This window comes from Thalassophryne amazonica, chromosome 23 (assembly GCF_902500255.1).
Source record: "Thalassophryne amazonica chromosome 23, fThaAma1.1, whole genome shotgun sequence".
NCBI lineage: Eukaryota > Metazoa > Chordata > Actinopteri > Batrachoidiformes > Batrachoididae > Thalassophryne > Thalassophryne amazonica.
The window spans coordinates 3172513-3181188 of NC_047125.1; the positions used below are offsets into that span (position 1 = coordinate 3172513).

Here is an 8676-nt window from a genome sequence, read left to right on the forward strand (position 1 = left end):
TGTCAACAGGAATTTTCCCAGACGAAATGAAAATTGCCAAGGTAGTCCCATAATATAAAAATGGAGACAAACATAACGTTTCAAATTACAGGCCAGTATCATTGCTTCCACAGTTTTCTAAAATTATGGAAAAGGTTTTTGTGATAAGGTTGGATAAATTAATTGAGAAACATCATATTTTAAATAATGCTCAGTATGGATTCAGAACAAAACATTCGACAGCTATGGCAATTATGGAATTAACAGAGAAAATATCAACAGCAATAGATAATAAGGATTATATGGTAAGTGTTTTTATTGACTTGAAAAAAGCTTTTGATGTTATCGATCATTCAAGATTGCTTCACAAGTTATAACAATATGGAATAAGAGGGATTGCACATCAGGGGGTAAAAAGCTACTTAGAAAATAGAAAACAGTTTGTTCAGATAAATAATACTTAATCGGAATTGTGTAATATTATGTGTGGAGTACCACAAGGGTCGGTACTTGGACCCAAACTGTTTATTTTGTATATCAATGATTTTGTGAATATTTAATCATTAGTGATCGATCTCTGCTCCCCTCCACAGCATGTCTTTTTCCTGGTTCTCTCCCTCAGCCCCAACCAGTCCCAGCAGAAGACTGCCCCTCCCTGAGCCTGGTTCTGCTGGAGGTTTCTTCCTGTTAAAAGAGAGTTTTTCCTTCCTACTGTAGCCAAGTGCTTGCTCACAGGGGGTCGTTTTGACCGTTGGGGTTTTACATAATTATTGTATGGCCTTGCCTTACAATATAAAGCGCCTTGGGGCAACTGTTTGTTGTGATTTGGCGCTGTATAAAAAATTGATTGATTGATTGATTGATCTAATGTACTTGGTAGCATTTTATTTGCTGACGACACACCATTATTTTACTCTGGATCAGATATACAGGAAGTAGCACAAGTGATAAATACAGAGTTGGAAAAAGTTAAATATTGGTTTGATATATAAACAGATTGTCACTTAATCTTAATAAAACAAATTTCATATTGTTTAATGACAGAGTTAAAAAAATGATGTGTCATTAAAAATAGATCGAATGGACATTCAAAGGGTAAAAGAAACAAAATTTTTAGGAGTTATGATTGATGAAGATTTTACATGGAAGTCACACATAAATTACATAAAAGGAAAGATAGCGAAAGCCATTGCTGTTTTGCATAAAGTTAAATATTCATTAAATAGTTATGGATTATTAACATTGTACAATTCATTGATTGTTCCATATTTGACTTATTGTGTAGAAATCTGGGGATCAACATGTACAACTTATACACAACCTTTATTTATTTTGCAGAAAAGAGCTTTAAAAGTAATTGGCAACAGTCGATTTAGAGATCCATCTAATCCATTGTTCATTAAGTATAGGGTACATAAATTTCATGATTTAGTTGATTTGAAATTACTACAAATAATGTACCAAGCGAATAACAATACCTTACCAATAAACATTCAAAATATGTTTGAAAAAAGAGTAAGTAGTTGTAATTTGAAGGGCATAGAAGTCTTTAAAAAAACCAAGATTCAGAACCAAGATAAAGGAACAGAGTATTGTGGTGAATGGTGTAAAATTATGGAACAACCTCAACAAAGAAATCAAAGAATCAAGGTCGCTTAAATTATTTAAAAATGGTATTAAACCTGATGTATTTCGTAAGTATGAAACTATTAAATAAGTCAGTGGGCTGTGACAAAGCCAAAAATGTAATCTGTTAATAATGTTTAGAATGTTTGAAGTTTAAAATGTAATCTATTAGGGATGTAGTCTTTTAAATAATGGTTAAAATTAGGAAAGAAGTCGCTGGCATGTGACAAAGTCATAGAAATGCAATGATGTCGATTGATGATGCTTTGCAAGATTGTATTGTAAAAAAGGGGCAGAATATATAAGACTTGTTCTTCCAAACTGTTCCTTTTTGTTCAATGGTTTGTAATGTTTTGTTAATTTTGCTTTTCTGTTTTTCTTTTAAATGAATTTAATAAATCCTCAATAAATAAATAAATTACAGTTTTTACCCAGGGAAGGAAGATCTAATGAATCCAAGAGTTCATCAATTTTATCACCGTCAGATTTCCTTTTTTGTGTGCACAGCGATGTATAACATTTTTCAAAGGATCTATGAATTTTACTTAATTTAGTTCTGATTTTATTTGAATTGGGATCTCCCTCATTTTATGAATTGCCCTCTCTTCTCATTGCTCACGTAGTCTCCAAGTCAGCACTTTTGCAGCTTTAGGCCTGGCCTCGTACTACTTCTGCTTAATGTACCTTATGTTTTTTTCTATCTCCTGTTTGATAGGTCACATTAGGTTAATAGCGAAGAATCTTTATTATGACTATGCAATTTTTCCAGAGCTCTAAGTCTATTTTCCAAATCTTGTAATTGTTCTGATTTCATTTTTTTCTGAAATTCAGCTTTGGCTATCAGCTTGCCCCGAACGTATGCTTTAGCTGTATCCCAAAGAATGGATGCACTAACTTCCCATTGCCATTTATGGATAAAACTCCCTATATTCATCTTCTGTTGGGATATATTCATTCATATTCTTATATGATTCATATTCTATGGGATATGTTTGAGGCTTCAACAGACAGTCTAGATGACTACACGGACACTGTGACGTCATATATTCATTTCTGTGAAGACAGCATCATCCCACAGGGTACCAGGGTGAGATATAACAATGACAAGCCCTGGTTCACACCTAAACTCCAGCAGCTCCGTCAGCAGAAAGTGGTGGCTTTCAGAGAAGGAGACAGAGACAGCTGGGTGATTCTTTAACTACGGGCACTATTGGCCTTGTAAATGTAATTTCCACCACACCATTGCCTTACAATATAAAGCGCCTTGGGGCAACTGTTTGTTGTGATTTGGCACTATATACATGTGCTCTGATGTCACTGTTTATCTCCATAGAAACTACCCAAACAATCTTTCATACAAACTGTTTAAAGGGACATTACAGTGTTGTGGTGGAAATTACGGCAATAGTGTGGGACAACTACATTTTGTTTAAAAAAATCACAACAGTTGTATGACATTGAATACCCCAATTATGTTTTGATTATTTTACTGATATTTTATTCAGAGATATTTTAAAACATTAGAAAAAACGTTTTTTTACCATTTATTTTTATCATTGAAGATCAAAAGTCTGGGTGTGGGACAAGCACAAAACGGCAATATTTGCATATAATGATGCTGGAAAAAAGGTGAAAAAGTCATCATAGACTACTAGAACAAATTTCGTAACACACTTTCATTGTAAAAATAAGTATAAAAGTATGAAATGTCCCCTTTTTTCTGTTTTTCATACAATATGATCAAAGGACATAAAAAGTGCCCGTAGTCTAAGAATCACCCAGCTATAGAGGTGCAAGGTACAGATTTAGCAAGGAGGTGGCAAAGGCTAAATCCATGTACAGCTCACGTCTGCAGCAAAGGTTCTCTGCCAACGACTCGGCCTCTGTGTGGAGGGGCTTGAAAGAGATCACCAGCTACAAGACCAAAGCACCTCGTTCTGTTGACGACCTGAAGCTGGCCAATGACCTGAACGTCTTCTATTCACGCTTTGAAGACAAGGACTCACACCTCCCCACCCCCCACACATCTGGATACTCAAACACTCCATCACCGACCCCCTCCTGGACCCCCTGCAGTTTGCCTACAGAGCCAACAGGTCTGTAGATGACGGCATAAACCTGGCCCTGCACTCCATCCTGCAGCACCTGGACTCCCCAGGAATCTACGCTAGGATCCTGTTTGTGGACTTCACCTCTGCATTCAACACCATCCTTCCAGCTTTGCTCCAGGACAAGCTTTCACTGCTCCACGTGCCCAAATCCACCTGCAGGTGGATCACAGACTTCCTGACGGACCGGAGTCAGCGTGTGAGGCTGGGAAAAAATGTCTCGAACACTCAGGCTCTCAGCACAGGATCTCCACAGGGCTGTGTCCTTTCCCCTCTGCTCTTCTCCCTCTACACTAACTGCTGCACCTCCAGCTACGACTCTGTAAAGCTCATCAAGTTTGCGGACGACACCACCCTCATCGGACTCATTTCGGATGGGGATGAGTCTGCCTACAGGAGGGAGGTGGACCGGCTGGTGACCTGGTGCAGCAGCAACAACTTGGAGCTCAACGCCCAGATTACAGTGGAGATGATCGTGGACTTCAGGAAAACCACAGTCCCCCTGCCCTCCCTCACCCTCACCAACAGCCCCATCACCACTGTGGACTGTCACCGCTTCCTCGGCACCACCATCACCCAGGACCTCAAGTGGGAGTCAACCATCCTCTCCCTCATCAAGAAGGCCCAGCAGAGGATGTACTTCCTGCGGCAGCTGAAGAAGGCCAAGCTGCCTGTCCGGCTGATGGTGCAGTTCTACACGGCCATCATCGAGTCCATCCTCTGCTCCTCCATCACGGTGTGGTACGCCGGGGCCACAGCCAGGGACAGACACAGACTGCAGCGCATTGTGACCTCTGCTGAGAAGGTGATCGGCTGTAGACTTCCATCTCTCTACGACCTGCACGTCTCCAGGACTCTGGGCCGAGCAGGTCGGATCACAGCTGACCCTTCTCACCCTGCACACGGTCTGTTCAAACCACTCCCCTCAGGCAGGAGGCTACGGTCCATCCGGACCAGAACCTCCCGCCATAAGAACAGTTTCTTCCCCTCTGCCGTTAGACTCATGAACACCTCATAACTCAGTCACCTTAAGCTTAACTCTGTCACTTTATCATTTTATCACGGGTCACTTTAGACAATGTACTTTGGTTTTAAATTGTACTCCTCCCACTGCACTGTTTTTTCTGTTTCTCTGTTTTTCTGTTGCACACAGCCTTTCATATTTCATATTTCTTTTTTTTATCTTATATTTTATCTTATTTTGACACATATGTTATATTTTATCTTAGCATTTTATCTCTTCTTAATGTTGCACCATTGTACCGAAGCAAATTCCTAGTCTGTGAATCCTGTTCACTGGCAATAAACTTCTGATTCTGATTTTATTGCTTTTTTATGTGCCTCATTGTCAGGGCTGGACTGATTATCTGGCGTACCGGGCAAATCCCGCCGGGCCCCCCTGTATTTTGGGCCCCCCCGGGTCTGTCATTAAAAAATATATGTATATAATTATAATTTTTATTGATTACGACGGTAAAAATGACACATAGTGGCCCATTGGATGCTTCTCCTGAGGCACATTGGGCTGGTCCAATGAAACTCCTTGGTTCTCGAAGGCCCGCCCCTCCCTACAGGCCCCCACCTGACCCAAGTCATCACTCAAAGTTTTGGTTATTCGGTCCGAGCTCGAGTGTTGAACGGAGAGTTGTGCGCAAAATGGAGAAGCAAAAGAATGGAGCTGAGACGCGAAAGGAAAAAAGAAAACAGAAATTAAAAGAGAACGCAGCAAAATGTGCCAAAATCACAGATATGTTTAAAACCCCAGCTCGACCTCGGGTTCAGGTCGTGGGGCCGCCGGTCCGTCATTTCAAACTAGCCCGGGACCAGCGTCGAGAGCACAGGTGGTGGAGAGTGAAGAGGAGACGGAGAGAGACGGAGAGAGACGTGACCCAGCAGGAAGAGATTGAGGTTAGAATTCATCTCAACACTTGCTAGTAGCCAATGCAGTGTAGCTAGAGTGCTTTGTGACGGTGGAGGAGCTCAGCAGCACCCGCTGCTCGGTAGGAACAGAAACTGCGATAGAAGTCAGTCTCCAAACACAAACAGCTACAAAAAAAAACACCAGAAATAGAAGCTCGATTTGTCGCTAGTCGTTTTTAACAAAGAAAATGCCGCTAAGAGGATTAGGAAAGTCTCCGGTTCAACTCAGAACAGATCACGGATGTTTACACCAAAAGATCGCTGATTCGCTCATTTCGCTGTCAATCAAAAAGGGATTCAGCCTCAGACAGATCATCCAATCATCATGCAGAAGCTGAGCGTCCGGGCCAGCCGAGGCCCGCCCACTGCCCCGTAGACGCTGAGCGTCCGATGGGCGGGACAAAGCACAACATTTAGCCAATGACTCGTCTAGTTTCGCTGCCCTCGTGCTTCGCTATTGAAGTCGTGGATCCTCCGTTTAAAGCGCTGTGAAGCTGCGGGTTTGAGTGAGAGGAAAGCCGCGTCGTTATCAGTGATAAGAAGCTGATTCTGAACAAGCGTTGAGCGCGTTGTAGCGCATATTTAGTCAATGACATGTACACACAACAGTATATATTTGAGCACTTATTTTTTGACATTTCAGGGGAAGCTGAGCTTCCCTTGCAGTCAGAGCAGTCGCCTCTGGACTGCAGTGTGACGGCGAACTACGGGGGCGGTGACGAACATATTTAAGCAGGGGTGTAAGCAAGGAGTCAGAGCTCCATCTACTGGACAAACGGTGCAAGGACATTTTACATTGCCGACAAACATTTCAGTAACTGTTCTGTTTATGTGATGATTTAAACTTTTAAAGCAACTTAAACTCTTTAAAGTGCCGTTGCTGTGGTGTGATCATCAGACGACCTGATCGATCGAGTCCCGCTGCACTAACAATTCATATGGCTCATAAGAGCCATAAAGTAGCTCATATTATATGAGCCATTAGTAAGACGGGGCCTTGGGATTGTTGAATATTCAAAACACAAGTATTCACTGAGCTCCCAGGCTCGGTGAATAGCCTGTGCTAAGCTTGATGTATATCGGTCACCTATTTTCATACACTTTGACTTCTCTTGTATTGTTGCTCCAGCATATAGAACTCTTCCATTTGTCTTGAACTGTCACAAGGACGACCTGTGCTGTGTGTCTAAAGTCATTGCTAGTGCGTGTTAGTTATGGCATCCCCCCCTTTCACTTTCTCAAATCCAACTAATACGTATCTTATTTCTACTCTACTGCTTGTCGTGTGTTGTGCAACTATGATTTTATACAAAATGTATTTTTGCAATCTTTTCCTTCTGTAATGGCATGCCATGTCATTATCAAGACATCTGGTGTTAAGTATTAGCTGCCTCGTGGTGTGGTAGATGGATAGGTAAGAAGCCGACTAGCTGTGCTACTGTTTAGCAATCGCTGGTAGCCGTTCCAAGGTGGAGTAGCTCCTGCCAGCCTGGTGAGAAGGGGCAGAAAGACATGTGTGATACGCTGTGGAATTGGCATAAAATATTTTTGGTTATTAACATTCCATTCAGTAAGATCACTGACAGTATCTCTTGACTGGAGCAATTGTAAGCTGAAAGTATGAAAATGTTTAACCTAGGAAATTATTACTAAGGGATTAATATTATTCAGTAAGACTTAGAACATCCCTTACCAAAAAGTAGTATATGCAAGTATGTTTCAAGTATACTTCCAGTTTGCTTTTTATATACTTATCAGTACTATTTTTTGGTAAGGGATACAATAGCGGCCCAGATGGAGTTGTGCACAACACAGCCCTTTTCTTACTGTATATTAACAGAAATCATATTTACCTCATGACCTATGCAGCACAATGTCCCTACTGTTTCCATGTTATTCATATGACCATCTATATTTAGGGAATTAGGAGTTGGAGCACGTGTGTGTGTGTGTGTAGTGCCTTAGCTTTGGTGTCAAATAATGCTCTGACTAGATTTGGTGTCCAACTTACAGTGTTGTGTGTGTTAGTGAAATATTGCTTTGCTTAACCCTCGTATATATATATATATATATATATATATATTTTTTTTTTTTTCACATTGAGATTCACTGGCCAGGGCTCATATCAGGGCTCACTGTATAGTGTTATGTTACCTTGCTGACCTCCACCTGAATGGTCAAAAATGATCAAAAAGTGCCTGGGCCCTGAACTATCTATCATCCTCCTTTTGTCTAAAGTCTAATCCTCACTCAGGGCCCTACTCTCTCATTATCTACCCTGTAAAATCTTTTGGCCAAACTTCCTTCAAACATACTGGTGTCACAGACTGGAATGGGATCATGACTCAGTTACAGTCAAAACGTAACAAGGCAGGTTTTAAAATACAGTCAGTCATTTTTATTCAGTCAGTTAAGGGAAGAGGAATTCAACCTTTTTATTTATTATTAATGTGATTTATAGTTGAAATACCTCACCTGTCTTCTGGTCCATTGTTTTTCGAGTCCTAATATTGGTGCTAAATTTGTTGTTGTGTTTACATATCTATAGGTATACAGTTACCATTTACATTAACTGTTAAGATCGTATTGTTTTTGTTATAATTTGGACTTGTTCCACTGTTGACCCAGGACATCGTGAGAGAACAGAGAACTTTCAGAAGAGGTCGGAATCAGCAGTTTATCCGGACATTCCACTGTTAAAGGAGATTTTTTTAATCAAAGACGTGCGGACGGATTGGCGCGTCGGCTTGTAGCTGGCGCGGCGCGCCCGCCACAACAAAAACACCTCTGTTGGAAGCCTTAAGGACAAGTTGGAACATGCCCTGCTGTTAAACAATTTCTCAGATACTCACTCAACTGAAAGCCACCAAAAGCCGCCTGGATTTTACAAATGGTTATCAACACGGAGGTGTTTTTCCTGTGGCGGGTGTATATATATATATATATATATATATATATATATACACATACATATATCAAATTAATTTTATTTATATAGCGCCAAATCACAACAAACAGTTGCCCCAAGGCGCCTATATATATA

The 8676-nt window shown here is 40.8% G+C and overlaps 1 protein-coding gene across 1 annotated transcript in view; it reads left to right on the top strand.

Annotated features, from left to right (window-relative positions):
* Positions 1 to 8676, top strand: part of LOC117504818 — a 3434143-nt gene that overhangs the window by 697132 nt on the left and 2728335 nt on the right. The window lies entirely within an intron of this gene.